Source organism: Candoia aspera, chromosome 1 (genome assembly GCF_035149785.1).
Source record: "Candoia aspera isolate rCanAsp1 chromosome 1, rCanAsp1.hap2, whole genome shotgun sequence".
Taxonomy (NCBI): Eukaryota; Metazoa; Chordata; class Lepidosauria; order Squamata; family Boidae; genus Candoia; species Candoia aspera.
The window spans coordinates 316,542,967-316,568,741 of record NC_086153.1 but is presented as its reverse complement, the minus strand read 5'-3'; the positions used below and the strand labels follow the sequence as shown (position 1 = coordinate 316,568,741).

At 40.6% G+C, this 25,775-nt stretch overlaps 1 protein-coding gene across 1 annotated transcript in view; it reads right to left on the bottom strand.

Moving 5' to 3' along the window:
- The window catches only part of AKT1 (AKT serine/threonine kinase 1), a 106,238-nt gene extending 87,920 nt beyond the window's left edge, over positions 1–18,318 (bottom strand). Inside the window, exon 1 of the mRNA XM_063290407.1 lies at positions 17,996–18,318. The gene's annotated coding sequence lies outside the window, so the exon portion shown is untranslated. The remainder of the gene's footprint in view (positions 1–17,995) is intronic.
- Between the last annotated feature and the right edge of the window lie 7,457 nt (positions 18,319–25,775).

Genomic DNA, 25,775 nt, shown 5'->3' with positions numbered 1-25,775 from the left:
TAAGGAGCATGGAGGGGTGCATGGGTGCCGTGGGGGACTGCCATGGGGAGGCGCTAGGGAGCCTGGGAGGGTCAGTGGGTGGGTCAGTGGAGGTTGGGGCAGGTACTGCAGGTGGATGCACTCTACGAACTGCAGGTGGGTGGGTGGAGCTATAGAGTACGAGATTCCTGGGATGTCATACTCTGTAGTGGGCTCCTTGGGAGAAAAAATTGCGGGAGCAACTTACTGGGGTGACTTGCAACCTTCCCTGCCGGCTTCCCCATTGACTTTGCTTGTGGGAATCTGACAGGGAAGGTCACAAATGGCGATTGCGTGACATGGTTTGCTGTGATGTTGTAATCGCAAGCTGGCCACTCAAGCACCTGCATTGTGATCATGTGACCACAGGGATGCTGTGAAGGCCAAAACTTTGAGGACCAGTCGTAAGTCAATTTTTTCAGCACCATCAGAACTTTGAATAGTCACTTAACATATAGATGTAAGCCGAGGACTATCTGTAGCTTTCTCTTCTTAATACTGAATATTAACCCAGATTTCTCACTGTGTCTTCTCTTTCTAAACTCTCTCAGTTCTTTGTTTTGCACAAGTTATTACGTATAGTGAGTCTGTTTCTTACATTGGCCTTATATTCTGAACTGTATCTTGTCCAGGCCAAATTCTGCTGGCATACCTCTGCCCTTAATAATGTTCTGACTGAATGGATTGTACTTTTCCATCATATATTTACTCTTATGTGCAAGGGCTGTGCAATGTATCACACTCAGTTACAAAAATGTGTTTGGAACATGCAGTGGCATTTGCCTGAAACTCTTTAAAACAGCTGCATTTTCCCCCCAGTATTGCATGGCAGCTGCTTTAAAGAGCTGAGTCAGGTGCTATGTTGCCATGTGCTCCACAGAGCATCTTTTTGGAATCAAATCTGAAGTGCTGTGCAGCCCTATTATGTAATTTGTTTGATTCTAATGCTGGGAATCTGGTGATATCCATGTGCAGAGTTTGCGTTTATGTTGCTTGAAGCAGGTAATCACAATGAACCAAGAATTTTCTTCTCAAAACTCTATTTCTTGTGATTGCTTTTATGCAATCCTAACCTAATTCCAGGTTCTTCTATTTCTCTACCTTTGGCATTCCAATTATCCATTAGTACTACTATATGTTATATTTAGCTCTTTTTGTAGTTTGGTGTAGAATTCCTTTATGTCTTCTACCACTGTATCTGTAGTAGACGCATACATTTGTGTAACTGATGTTTACTAGAAATCTACTAATTCTAATAGATATGATTCTGTCATTTGGGGGTTATAGCCAAGCACAGTTTGATGCTCTTCCCCAGTACTAGCAAAGTGCTTTCTTACTTGATCTGGCAGCTATACGCACCTAAAAGTCCACAGAACCTTGTCCTCATAGCTTTCTTGGCAACAAGGCAGAAATGGTTTGCCTCTGACTTGTATCCAGTCAGATACTGGAGTTCCTTCTCCTGATTTCCTCCTATCTGCAGGGTCTCAACTGCTCTCACTGCTGCTGTTGATTAGTTTTAGCTTCACTCCTCCCCTTTCGGCCTTCCCTGCAAGAGCGACCCTCTCAAGATCACATACTCCAATGTGCAGGGTTCTCAGAGTCACTGAAGCTATTGGCCACTCTCTACCACGTCAAGATGATAATCCCATGAGAGAGTAACATACCTATTTCTCTTTTAATAAAAAAACTAAAAACAGTAATTCTGAAAAAGGCTAAGAACTTCAACCTTGTCCTCTGGAGATGTCACATTTACTGCAGCCCTTAGCCAACAATAAAGCAGACATACGGAATAGTGCAGAGCAGTTTCCCAGCAGAGAAACTTGGAGAGCTAACTAAACTAGGTCTACCTGTGATTGATTCTCAACCTTGATTGCAACAGAACACTTGCAACTTTAATTGCAAGGGACACTTTGTATCTAATAGTTTAACTCAGCCCTGACCTTCCAGGCTTGGGATGATACCCTGCCACTGTTTTTCCAACAATTCAACAATTTTGAGAAGTGGAATAACGCAAAAACGCAGTTGCTTAGTTGCGCCGAAATAAAAACCCACCCACCATCTAAGCCTTCACATCTCCAGTCAGTAACACAAGCCTATTATACAAGGGTAGGGTACATTAAGTATAACACAAGCAACTTTGAACAGGTGAATCATATCGCACGATGACAGAAATTTAGTGGGACTTATTGCTGTTTTTCTACAGTCAGGATTAATGTGTCCCATGTACAAAGCCAATAATTTCCTCAATATACTAGGATTTTATTAAATGATGTCTGCCCAAGCTTGTCACAATCCTGATAGCTAAGAAACGACCCAATTCACTGAGTTTTCAACATTAACAATTCTCTGAACGTTAAGTCTCATTTTTGATTTCTATGTTCACATGTCAGTATCAGAGTTCCCTTTACAGAGCAAAGCCGAGGAAAAAGCAGCAAAGACTAGGAAGGTGAGACGGCAATCTAATATGCAGATTTGCAAAGATGCTACGGAACTCAGTGGATTTTAGGTCTGAATACATGTGCGCTGGATTGCACCATTCGTCTTCCACATCCTACAAAGTTTAACTCCACACAGGAGAGAAAAACAAATTCTGAATACCTTTGCTCTAAATTAAATAGCACGCAGCGGTCAAAATAGCTCACATTCAGGAAGGAACGGAGTCAGAGAAACAATGTCATAGAAGCAACATAACACAGAGATCAACAATGATTTATTCTGAATAGATTATAATGGGGCATGTTTGTTAATATGCAACTATGCAAAACTTAAATCTGGCCCTGAAAGCACGTAACATGTTCCCCAAATAGCCCAAACTACTAGAGAAAGTTTTCATCCCTGCCATCATTTATCAAAAATAAAGATAACAGTTTTGCTGGACGAGTGATGGAACCAATTATAAAATAAACCAGTAAATAAAATGGGATATAGATGACTTCGTTTGGGGAATAATTCCTAGAGTTGTTGTGAACAGGGGGCATTCAAGGTGACCATAGCTTGTTTTCTTAGCTAGTGGCCACGTGATAGGGCAGTAAAAGTAGATCAAAGTGCAAAGATGTGAAACTTCTATGAAAATTTATACAGTACCAGAAATACGCCGCTCTGTAGTTTAATAAAAGTACATCAGATGTTCAGCAGCACTTCTGTCTTAATGAAGTTACATTTATTTATGCATTCACCATAATATTCAAGCCACAGTCATACCCAAACTGTAATTTTGATGAGAAAGTAACACATTGTCAACATCCCTTTAGATCAAGGAAACTGTACTGTAAATTGGAAATGTAGCCTGTAAGTAAGTAATAAGTGAACAAACAAACAAACAAACAGATGCAAGGTCTCGACAAGATACATCCTGTTATATGCTGGGAACAGATCTATTTTTATTTTCTTAAAGCCTCCTAAGTTTCCCAAGAACACCTATACAATTCTGTGAAAACGTATTCACCCACTTTTGGATTTCCTAATTTTTACATACTACTGCCAATGAATGTTTTCAGAGCTCCATGTGGGTCCTGCTGATATACAAGGGGAGTTTGAATAAACGAACACCATCAGAGCTTGGTGCGTACTGCGTTTGTTTCATAAACTAATTCAGTGTGTGATATGCCGGCGCAAAAATGTAATCACTTCCTTAGTAAATGGCTATACTATCTTTATTTGCAGTAAGAACAGTACAACCAAATTCTTCTTCTGATTGGTGATCCGTCTCTCACATTGCTCTGCAGGTATTTTGGGCCGTTCTTCCATGGCAAGGTGCTTCAATTCCGCATCTAGCATTAACTGCTTGTTTTAGGTCCTGCAATATCTTGATGAGGTTTAGTACATCGGCTTGGCCATTCCAAAATACTGCATTTTTTCTTCATCATCCATTTTCCTGTAGACTTACTATGTTTGCAATCACTATCTTGCTGCAGGATCCACTTAAGTTTTAGTTTCAACTGATGGACAGAGGGTCTGATACTTTTAGAATTTTCCAATACTGTACAAAGTAAAATGCATGCTTCCTTCAATGATTGTCAGTTGTTCAAGTCTGTGTGTGTGTGTGTGTGTATAGAGAGAGAGAGAAGAAAAAGAAAGAAATCAAAGAGAAAGCTAAAAGTGCAAGAAAAGAAAAAAAAGGAAAAGATACAAAAGATACAAAAAATTGGCTTCCGATATTTTTCACAGCAGCTCCAAGTGCAATTTTATTTTAACCTCTCTTTCTAAAGTTACATCATGATTCCCTTCTTTCTATAATCTATCCTGTCTAATCATCAAAGCCATAAATCACAAGTTCATTTTTTTCATTTTTACACAAAAAGTCCATAAGGGGTTTCCAGTCACTAATAAATGTATATATTGTCGTTTCCCTAATCAAAGAATTTAGTTTATCCATCTCAGCAAGATCTGTCAATGTCACCAACCATTCCTCCATAGTGAGTGGTGTCGAATCTTTCCATCTTGCCAGTTGTTCAGGTCTTATGGCAACAAAGCATCCTCATGATACTACAGCCACACTTGACAGATGGTATGAGGTTCTTATTGTAGAATGTAATCTTTGGTTTCCACCAAATAGAACACCATCATTAGCCCCCAAAGTTCTGCTTCCAGCTCATCTTTCCATAGAACATTCCTCCATAAATCTGGAGGGTTATCTGGGTGCTTTTTGGAAAAACTAAGTTCTTCTTGGTGTGCAACGGCTTCATCTTACATTTTGCTACTCTCATGGGAATCCAACTTTTATTCAGGACTTTTCTGATAGTGGAGTCACAAACACTAACTTTAGCCAAAGTGAGAGACACCAGCAGATCCCTAGAAGTTGTACTGGGTTCTTTGTAACTTCCTGGACAATTTCTGCTGGGCTCTGGGAGCCGTTGTGGTATGGCAGCCACTCTTAGGAAGATTCGCTATTGTCCAAAATCTTCTCTGTTTCAAGATTGCATCTCTGACTGTAGAAGGATGGACCCCCAGAGCTTTAGAAATGGGTTTGTAACCTTCTCCAGACTGATAGGCATCAATAACATTTTATGGAGATCTTCAGCAATCTCTTTAAAATCAGTGATGAGAACATCATTGTGAGATTTATATTTGGCAGGGCTGGCCAAAGTCAGCCCTGGTTCTTTAATGAAGTATTCATTCAACTGGCTTTAGTTATCCCTTAATTGAATTGACTGACCTGAGGCAATTATTTTTTGAACTGGCATATCACATGATGGATGACTTTATGAAATAAATTAAATAAGCATCAAACTCCAGTGTTGTTTGTTCACTCAGACTCCCTTTATGTATTAGCAAGAGCCACATAAAGGTCTGATAACATTCTGTGGCAAAGATATGCAAAAAATCCAAAAATCCAAAATAACTTTGTATTCAGCAACACATCTTTCCAATCTGTTGTTCCCACCATGCTTTCTGCAAAGTGCATGTAAAGGAGCAACAATACAAACACTAAGCAGGGTGCTTCATAAAACTTGCCTGGGTGGGAAACATTTGCATTCTCAGCAGGCCCCTGTATTCTGCAAATCAAACCTAGCTCTTGCAAAGATGGAGATGGTTCTGGGTATGCTTTGTACTAAGTCACAGCATGTTTTGTTTAGAATGCTGTGTAAACTCAGCTTCTGTAGCTTCTAAGGTCATGCAAACTATGGCTTAATGTGATAAACATGGTAAGACTTGCTTTATTTAAATGTAGTATTGTAGTCTTCCCAATCCTGGGCATCCTCCAGATATATGTACCAACGCACAAAACTTGTGGTCAACATTGTCTTTATTGGGAATTCTGGGAGTTGAAAATTAGGTATCTGGAGGACATTATCTTTGGATAAGGCTAGTTTATTGGATACAGCAAATCCTCAGTTTAATGGACTTTAGATGCAAAGGTCAAAATTTCTATTTAGACTTTCCCTCCCAAATAACAGAGAAGTCCGTTACATTTCATATAGTCTATATGAGAAAGTTAAATTTACCTTTACAACATCCACACAGATTCTAAGCAAACAGTATAAATTTTTGCAAACGAGGTGCTTGTGTATTTAATGGATAGTTGAGATTAACGGTCACATCTCTCTTCAGTCAGTCCAGTAAATCAATCTTTTATAGTAAGTCAGAACTGGCTAAATCAGAAAGCCTGCTGAACCAGGAATGCCACAGGATGATTTGGCTGGGGAGCACACCTAGGGTTAAGGCAAGAGCAAAGAGCTGCAATGCAAAGCAGATGGGGTAGCTGGGATTTTTCCATTTTTGTCTGGAATTTAGGGTGAATAGCATCGGGGGTATTTTATTTTTCAAAAACTGTACAGTATTAAGCCTATTCTGAGGCTTATATTGCATTTTCCTGCATTGTTATCTCAAACTGTTTCAGTCAAAAGGAAGATGACAATAAAACTATTTAAAGGCTGCAAATTGTTTACCTCTTAGCTAATGTGTGAACATGATTTATAAGATTGGCTGGGTTCATATAGCATATGCATGCTATCCAACATTCTGAAAGACAAAAAAAAAAAATCTGTGTTTTAGAAAGTGCCCCTTAAGTAGCAGGATTGCAAAGGTGCTCTACATTTTTAAAATGCACGTGAAAGCTCAATATAATAAAGTTACAAATATAAATAAAACATAACAGTATTGTGTGCTCCTATGTCATATTTCAACCAGCCAGCCATGTTCTCTCCCAGGAGGCACCATCAGTTCAGGATGAAGCATATCTCCACCCTGAGCTGAGCAGGAGATGCAGTGAAGTTCCTAACCTAATGTTTGGAAGATGCGAGACTGGGTGGGATGAAACAAGGTGAAATTTCATTTCAAGAAAACCAAGTGGCTGTTATCCCAAAATCCTCTGGCTCCACATTAATCCCAACTCTTGCTCTTTAGAATGAGCAAATGTGTGATGGGGGCTTCTCTTAGACTTCAGGTTTCTGAGTAACAGCAGGCGTGCCAGATGCAACTGTTTTTCAAGTAAGATACCCTGAAGACAATCACTCACATCCTTATCACCTCCCACTGGATTCCTGCAATGTGGTCTTCGTGGAGCTGCCTCTGAAGACTGCTTGGAAGCTACAACTGGTTCAAAATGCAGCTGCCCACTTGCTGATGGGCAACAGCCATTTTAGCAGAATAACGGTTATACTGTGGAGGCTGCACTGGTTGCCAATAGGTTTCGAAGTACAGGTCAGAGTGTTATCTGACCTATAAAGTCCTTCGTGGCTTAGGTCCTTGTCGTCTTTGGACTGTTCCAAGTAGAATTTGTTTCTCCTGTATATTTAGCCTGGTAAGGTCTACTTCTCCTTCTTATCCTCCAAGTTTTTTTGGGGGGGGGTTGGGTAGCACCTTTTCAATGGCTACCCAGGCCCTGTGGACACTCCCCCACAAGTCAGGGTGGCCCCCTCTCTATTGTCTTTCAGGAAAAAGGTGAAGACAGTCCTCTTGCATCAGGTTTCAGAAGCACAGCTAGACTTGGTGGCTATTACTTTTATTCAGTGCTGGGTTCCTAGTTTATAATTTTATGTGGGAGTGTATCATTCTATGTATTTTCATACCTTGAGTCTGTGACTGGGGTGGCTGTGAAATAAACGAAGAAGAAATTTCCTACCCATCCTGCCAAGAGCCTGCCATTTTTTGAAGAGAAAATTCTATTCTAGAACCACAGTCTTTTACTAAAAAAAAAAAAAAATCAAAAGTGATAGAAACTTGCTTCAGCCTTGTTTAGATTTATATGAAATCTACCCTTAAAGCACAATATAATCTAATCAAACACTTTTTGCCCTTTAGCTGTCCCTGATTTCCCCCCCCCACTCCATTTTTAGAAGATCTCAGAGAAAGGAGGGGGAAAAAATCCGAAGCTGAGCTACAGGGAGATGGGGCAACCAATAGCCAACATGGAACTCTTCCACAAAATGCATTTTTTAGTGTTTTTCTTTGGCAAATTTAAGAATAAACCTTAACTAGCTCCCCACCCCATGGTTCCAAATTGTGCCACAAAAATCCAGTTGCTTGATTTTTGTTTTTCATTTTGAGAAACGGAGTGGTAGAAATGGGAGTAGAGGTGGTTTGCCTCCCAAAGGCCTCCTACTCCCATTTACATCATTAAAACTGCACAAAACCTGCAAAAAGCTTGACTCCTAGATCTACACAGACAAGTCCAGGTAGTTTTCTTGGCAACAGTACAGAAGTGGTTTACCACTGCCTTCTTTCAAGATATTTTTTTCAACTTCCTCATCTAGTCTATAGCCCTGGGACTCTCTAGTGGTCTCCTAGCCAAGTACTAACCCTTTTTGATCCTGTTTAGGTTTTTCCATCATCAGCACAATCATTAGGTGCTGCCATCTGCTGTAGATGGTGCCTCCTATTGAATCAGATCACTGATTCATAGAGCCTATTCTCTTTATTAAACTATCATAATTTCACAATAAAATCAGGGGAAATTTGTTCCTGTCTAATTTCACATGAACTTTTTGAATGGAGAAATCTGGGGCCCTCAACATTACTTGACTCAAATCTCACTCTTATCTCCTTTTTGTTTAGGATGGCATAAATGGAGTTTATCTAGTCATCTTTGCAGAATCATAGATATTAAACCAGCAGTAGGCCACCTTTGACCTTCAAATGACAACTCCCAGCATATCTAAGGAAGCATGGCCAACAATGAAGGATGATGGAAGTTGTAGTTGTACAGGTGGTATAGTGTAATGTACAGAATGGTATAGCGTGGTTTATTATATACAGGTTTTGTACCCTATTTGAACCCAGGCACTATGATTTGCAAAACATGGTTTATGGCTTAAAGAACTGAAAACAAAGTCTCAACATATGAGATATCAAGAAGTAGCAGCACCATTCTTAATTCCCTATGAATTATTTTTACTTGATCTTTCAGCTGGAAAGATATGCATGGGGGGGGGGGGTGCTGTTTAAACCTGCCAGAATGCTAGATCCTTTTTCCTGAATGTCTTCACAACAAATGTAAGGTACAGCTTGCTGTGGCTTCTTATTAAGCTTCTCATGTAAACATGGCTATAGTGCAGGAGTTTCAGTGAAGAGTTTCAATGCCCTCCACATAAACAAGAGGTAAGAAATCCCCCTAAATGGATTGCCCATGGGACACTCCTGTAAATTAACTAATTGGTTACTGTCACAAAATGCTGCTCTCCATCAACAGTCACTTAAAATGTGAGTTCCAAAGCAAGAGACTCCTTCTCATTTTGTCATTTGCATGGGAAGACTATACTAATTACTTTTTTATTAATTCAGTTTGTATAGCTCTTCATCAGAAAAATGAAAGATTACAGAACTAAAATTAAATACAGGCAAATTTAAAACACACATTATAAAACCCTACACAAAGGCAGCAAACACAACAAAAGAAATAAAAAACCAAGGTAGAAAGATGCATCTTAAGTAATCATAGAAGGCATGAGTTGAAAGGTATGCTGTAGATCATCTACGTCAATTGCAGAACCACCTCTCCCCAGTGATTTCTACCATCCTACCAGATCAGGCAGAGTGGGCAAACTCCGTGCCCCATCAGTGAAGCAGTGTCACTGTGGGACCCTAGGAAGCATGCCTTCTCTGTCATGGCACCCATCTTGTGGAACAGCCTTCCCGCTGAGACACAGATGACCCCAACGCTACTGATCTTCTGGAAGGCCACGAAGACCTTTGGCTATTCCTCAAGCACTGGGGCCAGGGTGCTAATGGAGCTCTGATATAGATGCAGCTGTATCTGTTATTAGATTTCTTCTTTGGGGACCATAATTTGCTACTTTTTATGCTATGGATCATGATTTCATTTTGCTTTTGTTTGTTGCCCAGAGTGCCTTAAGTAAATGGGCAGCCATATAAATATGTTAAATTAAAAAAAACCCTAAGAAATAAATCTTTTTCTCTATTAAACCATCCCCCAAAGGTAGCTACCTAGTCCTCATTTGAAAATCTTCTGTGAAGAAGATTCCATCACCATTCTAAACCAATGATTCCAGCCTCTCTAGAATCATCAAATCTAATTGTGGAAGGTGCCCAGCAAATGTTCAAAGACAGAGAGTTTGGGATTCAGTATTGTCCAGACTGACTGACAGCTGTTCTCCAGAGCAGTGTTTGTCAACCTTGGCAATTTTAAGACATGTGGACTTCAACTCCCAAAATTGCCCAGCCAGCATGACTGGTTGGGGAATTCTGGGAGTTGAAGCTCACATGCCTTAAAAATTGCCAAGGTTGACAAACACTGCTCCAGAGTCTCAGAAAGAGGATTTCCCCCTGAACAGTGACTGGATCTTTTAGGTTGAAACGTGATCTTTCAGTCGAATCCTTCTGTGTGTTTAATCCCTCAGCTAGACCCACTACTTACATATTCTGCTGGGTCGACTGGAGCCTTTCAAAGAAAATGAGAAAGTACAAGTAGAAATGCCTATAAAAGCGAGACTTGGCTTTTACAGCTTAATTTAGGGTTCCTGGCTTCCAGGGGAAAGTGTTCTTGTAGTAAGGGAACACCACCACCTGCCCATTCCCTCCACCCTGTACAGTGGGCACAGTTCCATGGCTGAATAAATATTAACTGGAAGAGTAGCTCCTATCTGTGTGTCTCATACGAGCCTCATGGGGCTGGCGTCCAAGGAACCAAACTTCATTGAAACTGCTGGATTGTTCTTAGGCTTGTTTGAGCTATAAAGTCCAAACAATTAAATATGGCAATTGATATAATTCCTAGGCATCACCTTCACGCCTATCAAACATAAAAAATACCCTCCGCTCCCACCAAATGTCCCCTGTACAAATAGTAATAAGAGAAATTCCAAGTCATCTTCTTTCTTCATTACAACAGTTCCAAACAGCCCGAGGTTGCAAGCAAGAATTTCCTCCAGGTGATTAGCAGGGAACTATTACAAAAGTGGGCATTCCTTTCATTTCATGCCTCAAAATGTGAACAGGACTGTAACTAAGTAAAAACACTGTTGACAAGTAACTTTCATACACATAAATATATACTGTGTTACAGTCTTTAGTATAGCCCCTCTTCCTATACTTTACAGAAACATCACTTTCTCTAAATAAACCACCAGCCACAACTCATCATAGTCATCACTGTGCAGAGAGCCAGTAGAAAAAGATGGTTATGGTACTGTAAACCAAGGAGGCTGTGATAAAATCTCCACTTGTCTACAGAGTTCACTCTTTCTTCCAACCTACCCACATGACTGCAAAGATAAAGACCCCCATGTAAGCCTTCCTGAGCTCACAGAGAGAGATATAAATACAACAAATAAATAAATATTGCTCTTGCTTCTGGTTGACAACCTATGGAGTAAGCTAAGCCAGATCTGCTGAACTCTAAATGATTTGTGACTATATTCAATTTTTTTTATAGTAAATTTTATTAAGTTTCAGGAGGAGAAGAAAAACTACAAAAAGAGAAAGAAAAAGAAAAAACTACAAAGAAAGAAAAAAAACTTAAAAAGTGCAGAAGTACAAGAATTTTTTTTTCAAATTTACTAAAGATGCGGCTTCCAACTTTTAACAGCAAGAATATACAAAATTTCCATAATCAATCTCTTACTCTATATTAAACCAAAACACCACATTTCTATACATCATTCCACTTTAACACATAATAAAAATCACTAAGTACAGTTACTCCTCCCTCTTATATGAAAAGAAAAAAAGTTCATATAAACCTCCTAAACATCTTTCTCCCCTCCAAAAGATAAAACATATCCAATTATTCCCTTCCTACCACTATTCTATACATTTCTATCTACTACTATAAGAATCAAATTAAAAAGCACATACGTTGTCTGCTATTATACTTAATAGTACAATTTTAATAATCCCAATCTTAATAAACCCAAAAAACAAAGACAGTTCAAAACAGTAATTCCATATCTTTAAAAGGGAATAACATCAAATCCTTCGAGCAAACCAGATGAACATTCTTTAACCCTTATCCCACTTCAAAATAAACCAGAGCAGTTACATAGCCCCACAACGTGCTTTCCTCTTAAAAAAATCACACAGCCCAACTGCCCCCCTCAAAGATTCCAGGTTCTTTTCATGGCATTCCACCAGGAGATCGATTTTACTTATGCCTTGCAGATTGCTCTCTCCCTTAGATTTCTCCAACTCCATTATCCAATCTTTATCCAGCATCTTGATAAGAATCCCAATCTCAGTCTTAAAAAAACCCCTTTCTATCGCTCTTAAATTCCTCAATTTCATCCACCACATCCCCAACCTGACGGTACATTTTAGATCTCATAGTTTCCACAATGTCCTGGATATCTTGCATAAAAGCTTGATAGAAGTCAGAAGAAATCTGTTAATCCTGGTGAAAGTCAGAAAGAATCTGTTTGAAATCCTCCATCTCTCAGGCAGTAGATTATGGCACCACCTAGGAGTTTAACCAGCAAAAGTCAAAGATATGGAAGAGTTCCAAAGTGTGTTCTCATAAAGTGAGAGTGAGATAGTAGACCGTTCTCAAGGGAAAGGGAACACAGAAAGCTGAAGGTTCAAATCAGCTGATTCAACTTGTAGGAAAGTGCTTCAAATTTAATACAAAAATAACAACAGGAAGACAACTGTTTTTTCTCAATCTCTGGAATTTCCTTTGGAAGGAAAACAAAATTTAATTTTTTTTAAAAAAAGTAATCCCCAAAATAACATTAAGTACCAAGAGAAACAGCTTCTTCTCACTGTAGAAAGCCTCTCTTGGGATACATATACTTAAAAAAAAATACAAACTGGTGATTTAGAAATGGGGTGGCCAGTCTTAGTGTCCACTTAAGGCTACAGCACAGCCTGGAAAGTGATGAAGTCCCCACCTCCCAGCTGGCTCTTACCATTCAAAGGTGAAATGATGTTTGAGATCTTCTGGCTTCAAGCAGCTGTCCGGAGGACAGTTGGGATGATTCCAGGTATTCTCCTTGATCCGGAGAACGTTTCTGGGCTTCAGGAAAAACGTGCCTGAGCCGGAAAGAAGTTACCACGTTGTCAGCTTTGCCTGCTGAACCAGCAGGCACAGCCATTCAGTCCACCATTCCCACCAGAAGCCCATTATATTCAAATTATTGAGGGTATGGTGAATGGGGAGGACAGATAATGAAATCTAAAGCCTCATACCTTGAATTCTACTGTCTTTTTTGCCAAGTCATGTCCCATATTTAAAATCAGCAACTAAAGGATATCTCAAAATACAGGGCATCAGTGGCCCCTATCAATTCCATATCTGAAGCTAAAATCAGAAAAAAGTTTGCATATGGTAATGACAATTCAGAATACAGGTAACCACTATTGTACACGTATGGCTCCAGCAAGCTAACTGAAACATGCAACCAAAACTATTCCTGAATTAGACTGTTCAGCTATAGTTGCATTTAATATTTGACATTTAAAAGGGTCCATATTACAGAAAATGTAATAGCAGAAGCTGGGACAATCTTGCACTCACCATTTCAGACTGCAAGTGTGTGTATTATTTTTAAATGCTGTCCTGTGCAAAAATACTCATCCCTGCATGTGGGGTATATATGCCATTTTGACACAGGTAGGATTTTTTGAAAAAATATGTGGGTGTAGTTAGGGATATGATACACACAAATCTATGCCTGTTGTCCAGCGTGATGACCATTTTAATGCTTCATTACTGAATCCTGCACCAGGTTGGGCCTTTTAGGATAACTCTTCATGAAATGAGGGCAAGAACAAAAAGAAGAGGCCAGATTGACAATGAATTTAAGGTCAGACGTGGTCACACCAGAGAAACAGATATGGTGAAGCCATAACTTTTAAGAAAAGTAATGTGCATCTTGTAGGAAGAATATAAACGTACAAAATGGTTTAAATGTTGTGAGCTGCCCAGAGCCACTTAAGTGAGATCGGAGGCCATACAGAATGAATGAATGAAAAAATAAAGCAGATTTAGGCATAGGAATACCAACTGAAATACACTTATATGTAAGAATATTCTGACTTCGTCAATATTATCACATACTTACGTAAAGTCAGAATAAGTTGCATCCCTAGAAATTTTTGCAAACTACCAAGCACTGCAAAGGCAATTCCTGCACATGACCACTCACAATTATCATGCCAGCACTGCAGTGGGCCTCTGGAGGTATTGCAGATATGCCATGGCATATTTCAGAATGTGCCATTCTGCAACCTCAGAACTTTAGGCTTGGCTGGTAGAAGAGCAGCATGAAGGCACCCACTTCAGATTTGGACCACTGGTCCATCAACCGAAGAGTAGATAGGCATAGCCTCTGCAGGGTTTCATCTTCCCAGGCTACCCTAAATTTGCCAAGGTTTGAACCTAGGAACTTCTGATGCATAGCAGCTAATGGAGAGACTGGCCCAAAGTCACCCTTCCTGCCCCAATCCTACTCTTTAATCACTTGTTATGCAGATCACCATCAGCTCACCTATTTGGATCTTTTATCTGGGGTGCAAGGATTTAACCTGGTACCTTCTACAAATATACCATATGCTCTATCAATGAACAATGGGTTCTTTCCAAAGAAGAATGTGCAACTTTGTCAGATGCCCAGAAAGAGCTTGAAATGTGCAAGGACTTCCCTATTCTCCTCCCTGACTTGGGGATTGCAAAAGTAAATCCCTTGTCAGTTCATTGATTGCTCCCCTGCATAATGGAGAATAAATTACTCTTTTGTGCATGAGACTTGAGTCACACATAGCATGGGAAAATGTTCCATTAGAATCCTACCAATTCATTTTGCTGGGCATGATGGAATCTTACACAATTTGAAAATACAGAAAAGAGAAGGTCAAGGGTTAATTCACTGTATTTTAAAGCACATTCTCCACATAATAAAGAAAAAGGCACCATGTGTTGTTACTGCACATTTGTTGTTCAAGCACAAAATCTTAAGTATGTGCCAATTTTCCATGGCACCATGCAGTTTTTCTTCACCCTAGGTGGATTTGATTCATGTGTCAGATAACCTGCAGAGCAGTTTGTCCTTGGCTGGATATAAAATTCATCTTGTGCTATTTTCCTTCTACCAACCTACCTCAAAGAGTTGTTGCAAGAATAAATGAAAACCAAATTTTAAGTATACCATTCTGAGCACTCAGAAGCAAAGCAGAATATAAGTTTGATACAGGTAGATGAGAAAGACTTCAGTTTACTTTGGTTTAAATGTTTATCTCATACAGCTTCTCCTCCACTAATGCATATTATCTCTGAAGCAATTCATCTCCCCCAATAGCAATCATTTCTGGCACAAAGGTTTAAAACATTAAGAACTCCACTGGTCCAAGATAACTAAATGAAAATATTGTGGATACGAGTAGAAAGTCAACAGCTCAGTCGTAATAGCAACAGAGCCTATCAAGTGCATTTACCTGTAAACAAATACACTGGTGATAATTAACCTGGACAGCCTTGAAAAAAAAATGAAAGGAAAAAGATCCAGTGTAAAAGGAGACTTGCTTTTTGGGTACATTCAGAGCAAAGACAAGGGTGGGGATGAATTACACAAACAAAAATTTGACTGCAACTGGACCCTATCCTCACATTGAAGTTCTTGCTTCCTGAAAGTTGCTCTGTTCACTTCCTGGCATGTACTCAGATAGACAGGTGTAATTTCCTTTATTCTATTCTTCCTCCGAGGCTACAATAGGAAGAACATGCATGTCCCTTTTCCTCAAACCAACCTGTGAAAACAAACTGAAAAATGGTAACTGGTGCCATACAAAGAACTTCCCAAAAAGAACCTGGACCCTGATTTCCTTGATCCTAGTTTGACACACCAAGCTAGGTTTACATGAAATGATAAGGCATCATATAGTTGATCTGGCTTTGGTTCATAACATGATGTATGAACCCAGCCGCTGTTGCCTGTATATCCTGCTTTAGGGCAGAGGTGCAAAAAGGGTGACATCCAAACCACGTGGGGGTTTTTCTTTTCCTTTTTGGGATGATTTTAGAGCCTGTAAAGGGCAAAATGGATGCCCTAAATGTAGCAGATGCTTATGGTGTCCATTTTAAGCTTTCAAACTCCCACATCCCCACCAAAACGGGACTCAGACCCACCCCTTTTTGGAATGCAGCTCTTAACATGCCATGCAAAGCCTGGTGTTAGCCTTCAGCTAACAGGAGTTGCACATCTATTGTTTAGGCTTCAGGATGTTATACTGTGTGAATCCAGCCAATTATGATGTGTGCGACAAACCATGGATTAGCACAACCTATGAACCCCAAATGGTTCTCATGTTAAAGAAGTCTCAGGCAGAAGTGGCAGCTTTTCCTGGCATCACTGTGACCCCTTTGCCAGCAGTCACTGGAACCACAGTCTGCCCCCAGGCAGGCCTTTCAGATGTTACCTCTATCATCACAAAAACATATCTCAAGTCTGTCAAGATTGTCCACAGTAAGAAAACTGGATGCGTCTGCATAGGTTCACAGTGTTCTCTGCCATTTAAATAAGGCTACACATGTGTCATAAACGGCAGGAACTGGAATTTGCAATCAATAGCTAACCTCCATTTCAAATTCCAGTTCCTGCACACTTTCATTGGTGGCTGTTTCAAGTTCACATGGCACGCAGCCTCTGGTTAAGGGACTACAGTACATGATGGGTGAACATTAGCCTACTGTAGAGGGTTAGCCTCTCATACAAACACTGCCCTCCTACGCAGCTACTATTGATGTTTATGAACCTTTACAGTCTGAACATGTTGTAATGCAGAGACTGTACAATCTTATGACTTCATGGTTACTGTTCAAATCAATGGGGCATTTTCAGGACATTAGAACCACGAATTCTAACATTCTGTCCAAGATATGCATACACAGAATTCCCCTAAGAATGTGGTTTTTTAAAAAAACAGTTTTCGTTTTATTTTAAAAAGTAAATTGATCAAACTTTAAACTCCTCCATAATACTAAGACAAGGGATACCTAGTTATTCTACTCCCTCCAGAGAGTTAACTTAAGGGGCGTTTACACAGGGCCACAGGCTCGGGCATGCAACTGAGCACAGCTCCACTTGAGTAGAGGCAGACTATTATGGCTATCCAATATGCGTCCTGGCGTGACATACGGCTTTGCCTCATTCACCAGTTACTTTGTTTGGGTATGCATCTTAGAAGCATAACGTGTGAATCCACCGCGTGTCTTTTACCCAGATCGGATCGACGAATCAAACCCAAGGGGATGACGCGTCTAATGAGAACGGAGAGCCGAGGGGCTTTATAGCGCTGAATGGCGGGGGAAGGAAAAGAAATACTGGATGCTCCTGTAAAGCTCCCTCCTTCATCGCTGCTGAGCAGGCAGAGCCTCGGCTACCTAGGAAGTAAAGAAGGAAGACGAGCCGAGATCCTGTCTCTTTCCTGCTCAAACAGCTGTGGCCAGCAAATGGGGAAGCCAGAGGTAAACAAACACCGCAGAGAAAAGGGGAGGGGAGCCAGCGGAGCGACAATTCTTCGCATCCGATTGTCTGCAAAACCAGATCCCGCTACGGAAATTCTCTCAGCTACTCTCTTCCCTCGGACTTGGTCAAAATTGTCCCGAGTCACCCCTGGTCCCAGAGAAAAAGGGAGATGGAAAAGGAAACAAACGGAGAGAAGCCGAACAGGGCAGGGAGTGGGGCGAAAGGCTTATCGCGCGCACCCACCTAGGGACACCGAGCCAGCGCTCCTCGTTTTCCTCTCGCTTTTCGGGGCAAACCATTCCAAAAGCCTGGCGCCCAGCTGCATCTGCAGAAAGCAGCAGCCGCCGCCGCCGCCACTGCAATGAACTGAAAGGTGCGGGGGGGGACGACGGGGGGAGGAATGAAGAATTGAATCCAGCCAGGCCTGTGAGCGGGAGAGTCACTTTTACAACGAGAGATCTGCCAAACCAACAGCCACAAGACGCAGCGAGCGAGCAGAAAGAGGTGCAGCGCGGCCGGGCGCTCCAGACAATGCGCCGGCAAGGGCAGCCGAAAGGCAGAGCAGGCCCCATAGCTGCTTCCTCCCCATCTCTAACCTGGGAACGGCGCGGGGAATCACTTACATGGCCTGGAAGGCTGCAGTTAAAGCCGCTGGCCGGAGCCGAGGCCTAGGCGAGCTGTTGCAGGCGCCTCCGCCTGCTGCTGGTGCTGCTGGTCTCCCAGGGAATCAGCCCATGGAGCTCCCCGCCTGCATCGGTTATGAATGGAGGCGCAGAAGGTTGCCAGCGGCTGGAGGCGCCCGGGCTCCTTCCCTCTGCCCGGGCTGCCTTTGAACAAGAGAAACGAGGCAAGCTGGGCGTTGTGGGCTTGGAGCGTAGCTGCTGCCGTTCCCAGTTCCTCCAGCTTCCCTTCCTTTCCCTTCTTTGACTCACTCGCGCACACACTCTCTCTGTCTCTTCCCCGGAACGCCCGCGGGGTCCTATCGCCCGGCATGCTCCTCTCCTTGTTTCCATTCAATTTTTTAAAATAAATAATAACAAACGGCAGCCTCCCACGCAAACGTACAGACTCGGAAACATCCTTCAGGAAACTCTCGCCCACTTCCCTCCCGCCTCCCAGTTTACCAACGCGCTCCTTTTCTTGGCATCCTCTGTTCGTACGGCGCTGCTTTGCCTTTCGGAGGCTGCGTCCTCGGTACGTTTACCTAGGCGTTGAACTCAATGGGGCTTCCTTTGGCGAAGAGACCTGCAGACCTAGTTCCTGTGTTAAGTAGGCTGAGTGGGAATAAATCGCAGAGAATTTCATGGGATTTCCTCCGTATTTTTAGATCGCTTCCCATTACTAAAAATCTCAAAACAGTTTGCATTAGATAAATTAAAATGCAACAGTATGAAAATAACATTTTTATAAAAACATGGGAAAGGGGAAAAAAGACCCAAGCCGCTTGTGCAAGATTCATGCAGGACCTTAACATATATCGGAGTAAACTATTCCGCTAAGTTCATATATTGCCTTAAATCTTTTACAGTACTTAAGCGGAATTTGTTTGGCTTGGTCTTAGCATGTTTTACCAAATTAGCCAATTGTGGTTTATTTGGTAAATCATAGTTAAGTAAACTCACTTGGCATGTGTGAAGCTAGTCAGTGTTTTTTTTTTAAGACATTTTAAAAATATACAATGTTGGGATAAAGTTTCACAGCTGTGTTCAAAGTGATAAAAACATCAAAAGAGCATACAGCAGTAATACTTGGAGTGCAGCAATACTTGCAATGCTTAATAGAGCAAGCAGTAATACTTGGAGAGAGAGGAGGAAAAATCATGAGATGATGGAGAAATGGGGAGTTTTATGAAACCGATATGGCTCAATCCCTGGCTTTCTTCCCATCCAATGTTAGCCAAACATGTTCTCCTTACAAAAAAGGCTCTTGTGCTTCTTGATTTAAGAAGGGACAGAATTCAACCAGAATTGTTATTCCTTATCAGTCACTTTTTGGAGCATCATAGAGCTCTCTTTCCAGTAGTTTACCCAGGCTGGGGTTAATTTCCTCCCAACCTAGCATTGTACGAGCCCTGTTAGTCTGTGGTAGTCAGGAGTCTGGCAGCATCTTTTCAAACCAACAAATTTAATTTGAAAAGGTACTACCAGATTCCTCCTAAATTTTTCCTCAGTAGAAAAAGACTTCTCTCTTTACTGACTTAGCTCACATGGTGAATGAGAACCAGTGGGCAGCCATCTTAACCCTCCATTCTGTGAGGTTCTGTGGCTTTTCTCTGGTGAGGTGCGATCTCAGACCAGCCACTATTTCCAGTGAACACCAGAATTTGAAGCCAACTTTTAACTTTGTTTTTTTGCTTCAATTCATGCTAACCAGACAACCAGTATGGCAATTGGTAAAAGCAGGGTTTTTCAAACTATGTTCTGTAGAACGTAGGATTCTGCAAGAAATTAATGGGGTTCTGTGAGAGGCTAGGGAAGAAAATGTTCGCTTGAATGTAGCCAATTTTCTACCACTAGAGCTTGGCCTCCTGGTTGGGGGTTCCAGGAATTTTTTTTTTAAACTAACAGGTTCCACACAATTTGAAAATCCTTGGGTTAAAACAGTGTTTCTCAACTTTGGCAACTTTAAGGTGTGGACTTCAACTCCCAGAATTCCCCAGCCAGCTGGGGGATGCCAGCTAGGGAATTCTGGGAGTTGAAGTCCACACATCTTAAAGTTACCAAAGTTGAGAAACACTGGGTTAAAGTGTTGGACAAGGAGTAGAGAAATCCAGATTTAAATCCACCTCCAGCAATAGAATCTGTTATTTGAGGGACCGCCTGTCTCCCATAACATATGCCTGACCAATCCGATCTGGCAGGGTTGGCATACTCCAGGTTCCTTCAATTAAGTAATGCCATCTATTGGGACCCCAGAAGTGTGCCTATCCCCGCAAGATCTGAATGGCCCCCACCCTGCTGGTGTTTCGAAGGGCCCTGAGGACCAGGCTCTTTGCCCAGGCCTTTGGTGTGATTGAAGCCCCTGTTTCTTCTTTTCTTTGTTCTCATCTGGGTTTATGTCTGCTATCTTTGTTCTTTTTTGTTTTGTGTTGTTTTCTTGTTTTAATATTTTTTCAACAATTTGTACACTGCCCAGAGTCACTGGGAGTCAGGTGGCATATACATTTAATCAATACATTAGTTAGAAAATCTCATTAAGTGACTTCTTTCTTTCTGCCTGCCCAGTCTCCTCCACAGGATTGCTGTGGGGAAAGTTTGAGGAGGGAGTGATACATATGCTGCTTGCAACTACTACAAGTAAGTCAGAATGTAAATCTAATGAGAAGCATCTATACACTGATTTTTGTCCCAAAGAAAAGGTGGAATATAAATCTAAAATTTATATTATGTATTTTATTTTAATCTATTTTATTGTAAGCCTCCCAGAGTTATGTATGTGAGATGGGCAGCTATATAAATCAAATACATATATACAGTACATGCATAAACACCAGAGATAATGGATAACCTGACTTCAGGGGCGTATTGGGTATTAAAAAAGCTACAAATTGTAGTTATGGGATTTCATGGGAGAGGGCAAAATGGTGGCCCACATCTTCCCATTAGCGTTAGTTTTGCCTCAGCTTGTTGTGCACTGGGCCTGGTTTACACACTGGGCAAAGTCAAGCATTTAATCATGGCATACTGGATAAGATATAATACTGGGGGGGTACATAGTCATAAACTGAGTACATATTCACAATATATTAAAGCAAATCTGCTACAGATTTACTTACCTATCATTATAATGCCATAACATGGAAAACCAAAACCATGTGCAATCTTTTTTGGTTAGAAATCAAAATCTTTTCTTTTTTGGGTAGAAACTGCTTCACAACCCAGAGGGGGTGCACAGTGGACTGAATAAAGGAAGGATAAGCATTCTCTCCCCCCCACCATTTCATTAATCTTTGTGTTAATCTATTCCTTTTCATTAATCTATGTGGAAAAAAAACTATTTTGGAGCTGAATTATCAGATCAAGTCAGTTGGATTCAGATTTTTCATAGGATTTGGGAGGAAAACATTTTGTGCATATGCAGAAGTATCTAGTTTGGAGGCATCTATTTTGATTTGGAAACTCAGTTCAGTTTCTGAACCCAGTGAGTCACTTTTGAATCAAATCTCTGAATCAAATATTTACACAGCCCTGTTATTCCACTCCTTGCATAATTACAGTTATTTGAAAAAACAGCTATAGCCAATCTATTTTGGACAGGGTAGCCCCTCTTTACAGCTTTGCAGCATCCCATATGGAGCATTAATTAGAATCAATAATAAATTATATCATGCTATGGCTTAGATGAGTAACCTATGATAAGCATTGATTTCAAACTATGATGCTTCTTCAACTTAATTTAACACATGGTCTAGGTTCAGTTATCACACTAGACTTAGGCACAACATGACTTAGTAAGTGCCAATGCAAACTAGTTCCACATGAAACCTCAGGATTCAAGGCAATGCACCTGTGAAGTCTGTGAACTGTTTGCTGAGAAAACACTAGGAGTACTTCTAGAAGATGATATTGTGCAATCAGCTGGTCTCATTCATACTCATGTTCCTGAGTATTAGTATGCACACCAAAAGAATACATTAATTGCAAGAAAACTACACTTAAAATTCATCCTTGTTAAGTTTCACTGACTTGCCTTAAGCCTAATTTTGATAAACATGATTTAGTAAATAGACCACAATGGGTTGGGCTTACATACTGTATATCACTAAGCCATGGTTTACAAATGACACTAGCTCGGTTTGCACAACATACTAAATCTCAAACAGACAAACCACGTTATAGCTTAGCATGGTGTGTTTCCCAAGCTCTTTCTTAAACTAAAATAGCATATTTGAAACTTAACAAAGTTAACAACTGCTAATACAAGAATTAGAAAATTGACACACACATATATAGTTGCATTTATAGCCAAAAGACCCAAATAGCAAAGTACACATATAATCTAAAAGTCTGGCATTAGATTTATTTATTTATTTGTCATATTTCTTTACAGCCCATCTCATAATGATGACTCTGGGCGGTTTACAATTAAAAATAGAGAAATAAAACAATATAAATATACATATAAATACATATAAATATGTAAGTTAGATAAATTAGATAAAAATAAATTAGATCAAACAGTTTAACAAATAAAATAAATTGTTAAATATTATGTAAAACATTTAAAACTTGAACTTACCAATGTGTTACTAAAGACCTTGTTTTTATAGCTATAGTTAAAACTTGGCTGTTGCCAATGTAATTTTAGGATTTTTATCTGTGAGTAAAATTTTAACATATTAATGGCTTTTGCCATTAATTCCTGTACTGAGTTATCCCATAATTTTTGTTTAATAAAATGCTGATGTCATATCCCTGGAAAACAATCAGGATCAATACCAACCTTGAGGGTCACCTATTTAAACTATGCATCTGTATTAAGAATCTTTTGGGATTTCCCATAGCAGTCCTTCCTTGTTTTTGAAAACATATATTTGAAACCAAAATGTAACAGTACTTAGCCAAGTTTTTTGTTTTCAAAGGGCATTGCCCAGTTTCCAGGACAATAACAGAATTTGGAACACAACTTGGAACATTTATAAGTGTTCTTAAAAATGTAACCAGCAATTGGATTATGTTATTGTTGACAAATGTAATTCGAATTATATAAAATTTGAGATGCAATTTTTTTCATTAAAAACCTGTATTTTAATCTCCCCTCATTTGAATAAAAATATTGAAGCAAGTATAGACATCTATACAGTCGGTAAAAAGACCTGGAGCTGACTGTAGTTCAGATCACGAACTTCTTATTGCACAATTTGGGATCAGACTAAAGAGATTAGGGAAGACCCACAGATCAGTTAGATATGAGCTCACTAATATTCCTAATGAATATGCAGTGGAGATGAAGAATAGATTTAAGGGACTAGATTTAGTAGATAGGGTCCTGGAAGAACTATGGACAGAAGTTCGCAACATTCTTCAGGAGGCGGCAACAAAATACATCCCAAAGAACAAGAAAACCAAGAAGGCAAAATGGCTGTCTGCTGAGACACTAGAAGTAGCCCAAGAAAGAAGGAAAGCAAAAGGCAACAGCAATAGGGGGAGATATGCCCAATTAAATGCAAAATTCCAGAGGCTAGCCAGAAGAGATAAGGAATTATTTTTAAACAAGCAATGCGTGGAAGTGGAAGAAGACAATAGAATAGGAAGGACAAGAGACCTCTTCCAGAAAATTAGAAACATCGGAGGTAAATTCCAGGCAAAAATGGGTATGATCAAAAACAAAGATGGCAAGGACCTAACAGAAGAAGAAGAGATCAAGAAAAGGTGGCAAGAATATACAGAAGACCTGTATAGGAAGGATAATAATAACAGGGATAGCTTTGACGGTGTGGTCACTGAGTTAGAGGCAGACATCCTGAAGAGTGAGGTTGTTTGGGCCTTAAGAAGCATTGCTAATAACAAGGCAGCAGGAGATGATGGCATCCCAGCTGAACTGTTTAAAATCTTGCAAGATGATGCTGTCAAGGTGATGCATGCCATATGCCAGCAGATTTGGAAAACACAAGAATGGCCATCAGATTGGAAAAAATCAGCTTATATCCCCATACCAAAAAAGGGAAACACTAAAAAATGCTCAAACTATCGAACAGTGGCACTTATTTCACATGCCAGTAAGGTAATGCTCAAGATCCTGCAAGGTAGACTCCAGCAATTCATGGAGCGACAATTGCCAGATGTACAAGCTGGGTTTAGAAAAGGCAGAGGAACTAGGGACCAAATTGCCAATATCTGCTGGATAATGGAAAAGGCCAGGGAGTCTCAGAAAAACATCTATTTCTGTTTTATTGACTATTCTAAAGCCTTTGACTGTGTGGACCATAACAAATTGTGGCAAGTTCTTGGTGGTATGGGGATACCAAGTCATCTTGTCTGCCTCCTGAGGAACCTGTATGATGAACAAGTGGCAACCGTAAGAACAGACCACGGAACGGACTGGTTTAAGATTGGGAAAGGAGTGCAGCAGGGTTGTATACTCTCACCCTACCTATTCAACTTGTACGCAGAACACATCATGCGACGTGCTGGGCTGGATGAATCCAAGGCTGGGGTTAAGATCGCTGGAAGAATCATTAACAATCTCAGATTTGCAGATGACACCACTTTTGATGGCTGAAAGCGGGGAGGAACTGGGGAGCCTTATGATGAAGGTGAAAGAAGTAAGTGCAAAAGCTGGCTTGCAGTTAAACCTCAAAAAACCAAGATTATGGCAACCAGCTTGATTGATAACTGGCAAATAGAGGGAGAAAACGTAGAGGCAGTGAAAGACTTTGTATTTCTAGGTGCAAAGATTACTGCAGATGCTGACTGCAGCCAGGAAATCAGAAGACGTTTAATTCTTGGGAGGAGAGCAATGACAAATCTCAATAAAATAGTTAAGAGCAAAGACATCATGCTGACAACAAAGGTCCGCATAGTTAAAGCAATGGTATTCCCCATAGTAACATAATGGCTGCAAGAGCTGGGAAGGCTGAGCGAAGGAACTGTGGTATTGGAGGAAAATTCTGAGAGTGCCTTGGACTGCAAGAAGATCAAACCTGTCCGTACTCCAGGAAATAAAGCCAGACTGCTCACTTGAGGGAATGATATTAAAGGCAAAACTGAAGTATATTGGCCACATAATGAAAATACAGGACACCCTGGAGAAGATGCTGATGCTAGGGAGAGTGGAAGGCAAAAGGAAGAGGGGCCGACCAAGGGCAAGATGGATGGATGATATTCTAGAGGTGATGGACTCAACCTTGGGAGAGCTGGGGGTGGCGACGACCAACAGGAAGCTCTGGAATGGGCTTATCTATGAAGTCACGAGTTGGGAGTGACTGAACGAATAAACAACAAATTGAAGCAAGGCTGTCATAACTGGCACATTTTGTTCTATTCTGAGGATGTTATAAAAATTCCCAGGATCTCTTAAATGAAAGGAGGGGAGTCAAGATGACAGTTAGAACCGTATGCTTGAAGCCCTATCTCTTTGTACATGCATGCAACATTGAGGGGTGGGACTTCAGTTGCAAGGTTGCGTCTGGCATCTTCACTTTTTGACATCCCTCCCCATGCTACTGTCATGGGTATCCGCAGGATCTTGCTTCTTTTGTCAAAATAACCAGCAGCATTATGTTTTCATGCCATAAGCACTATCTCTTTCATACATATGTGCAGTGTCACAGTGCACATCGAAAGAGGTAGGCCTTCTCCTCCCCAGCTCCTCCCAGAGGCTCTGCTGTTATTAGCACATCATATTAAATGCAGTTTATTTGGCTTTCATTTTAACATGTGCAAACCTAGCTGTTATTGATTG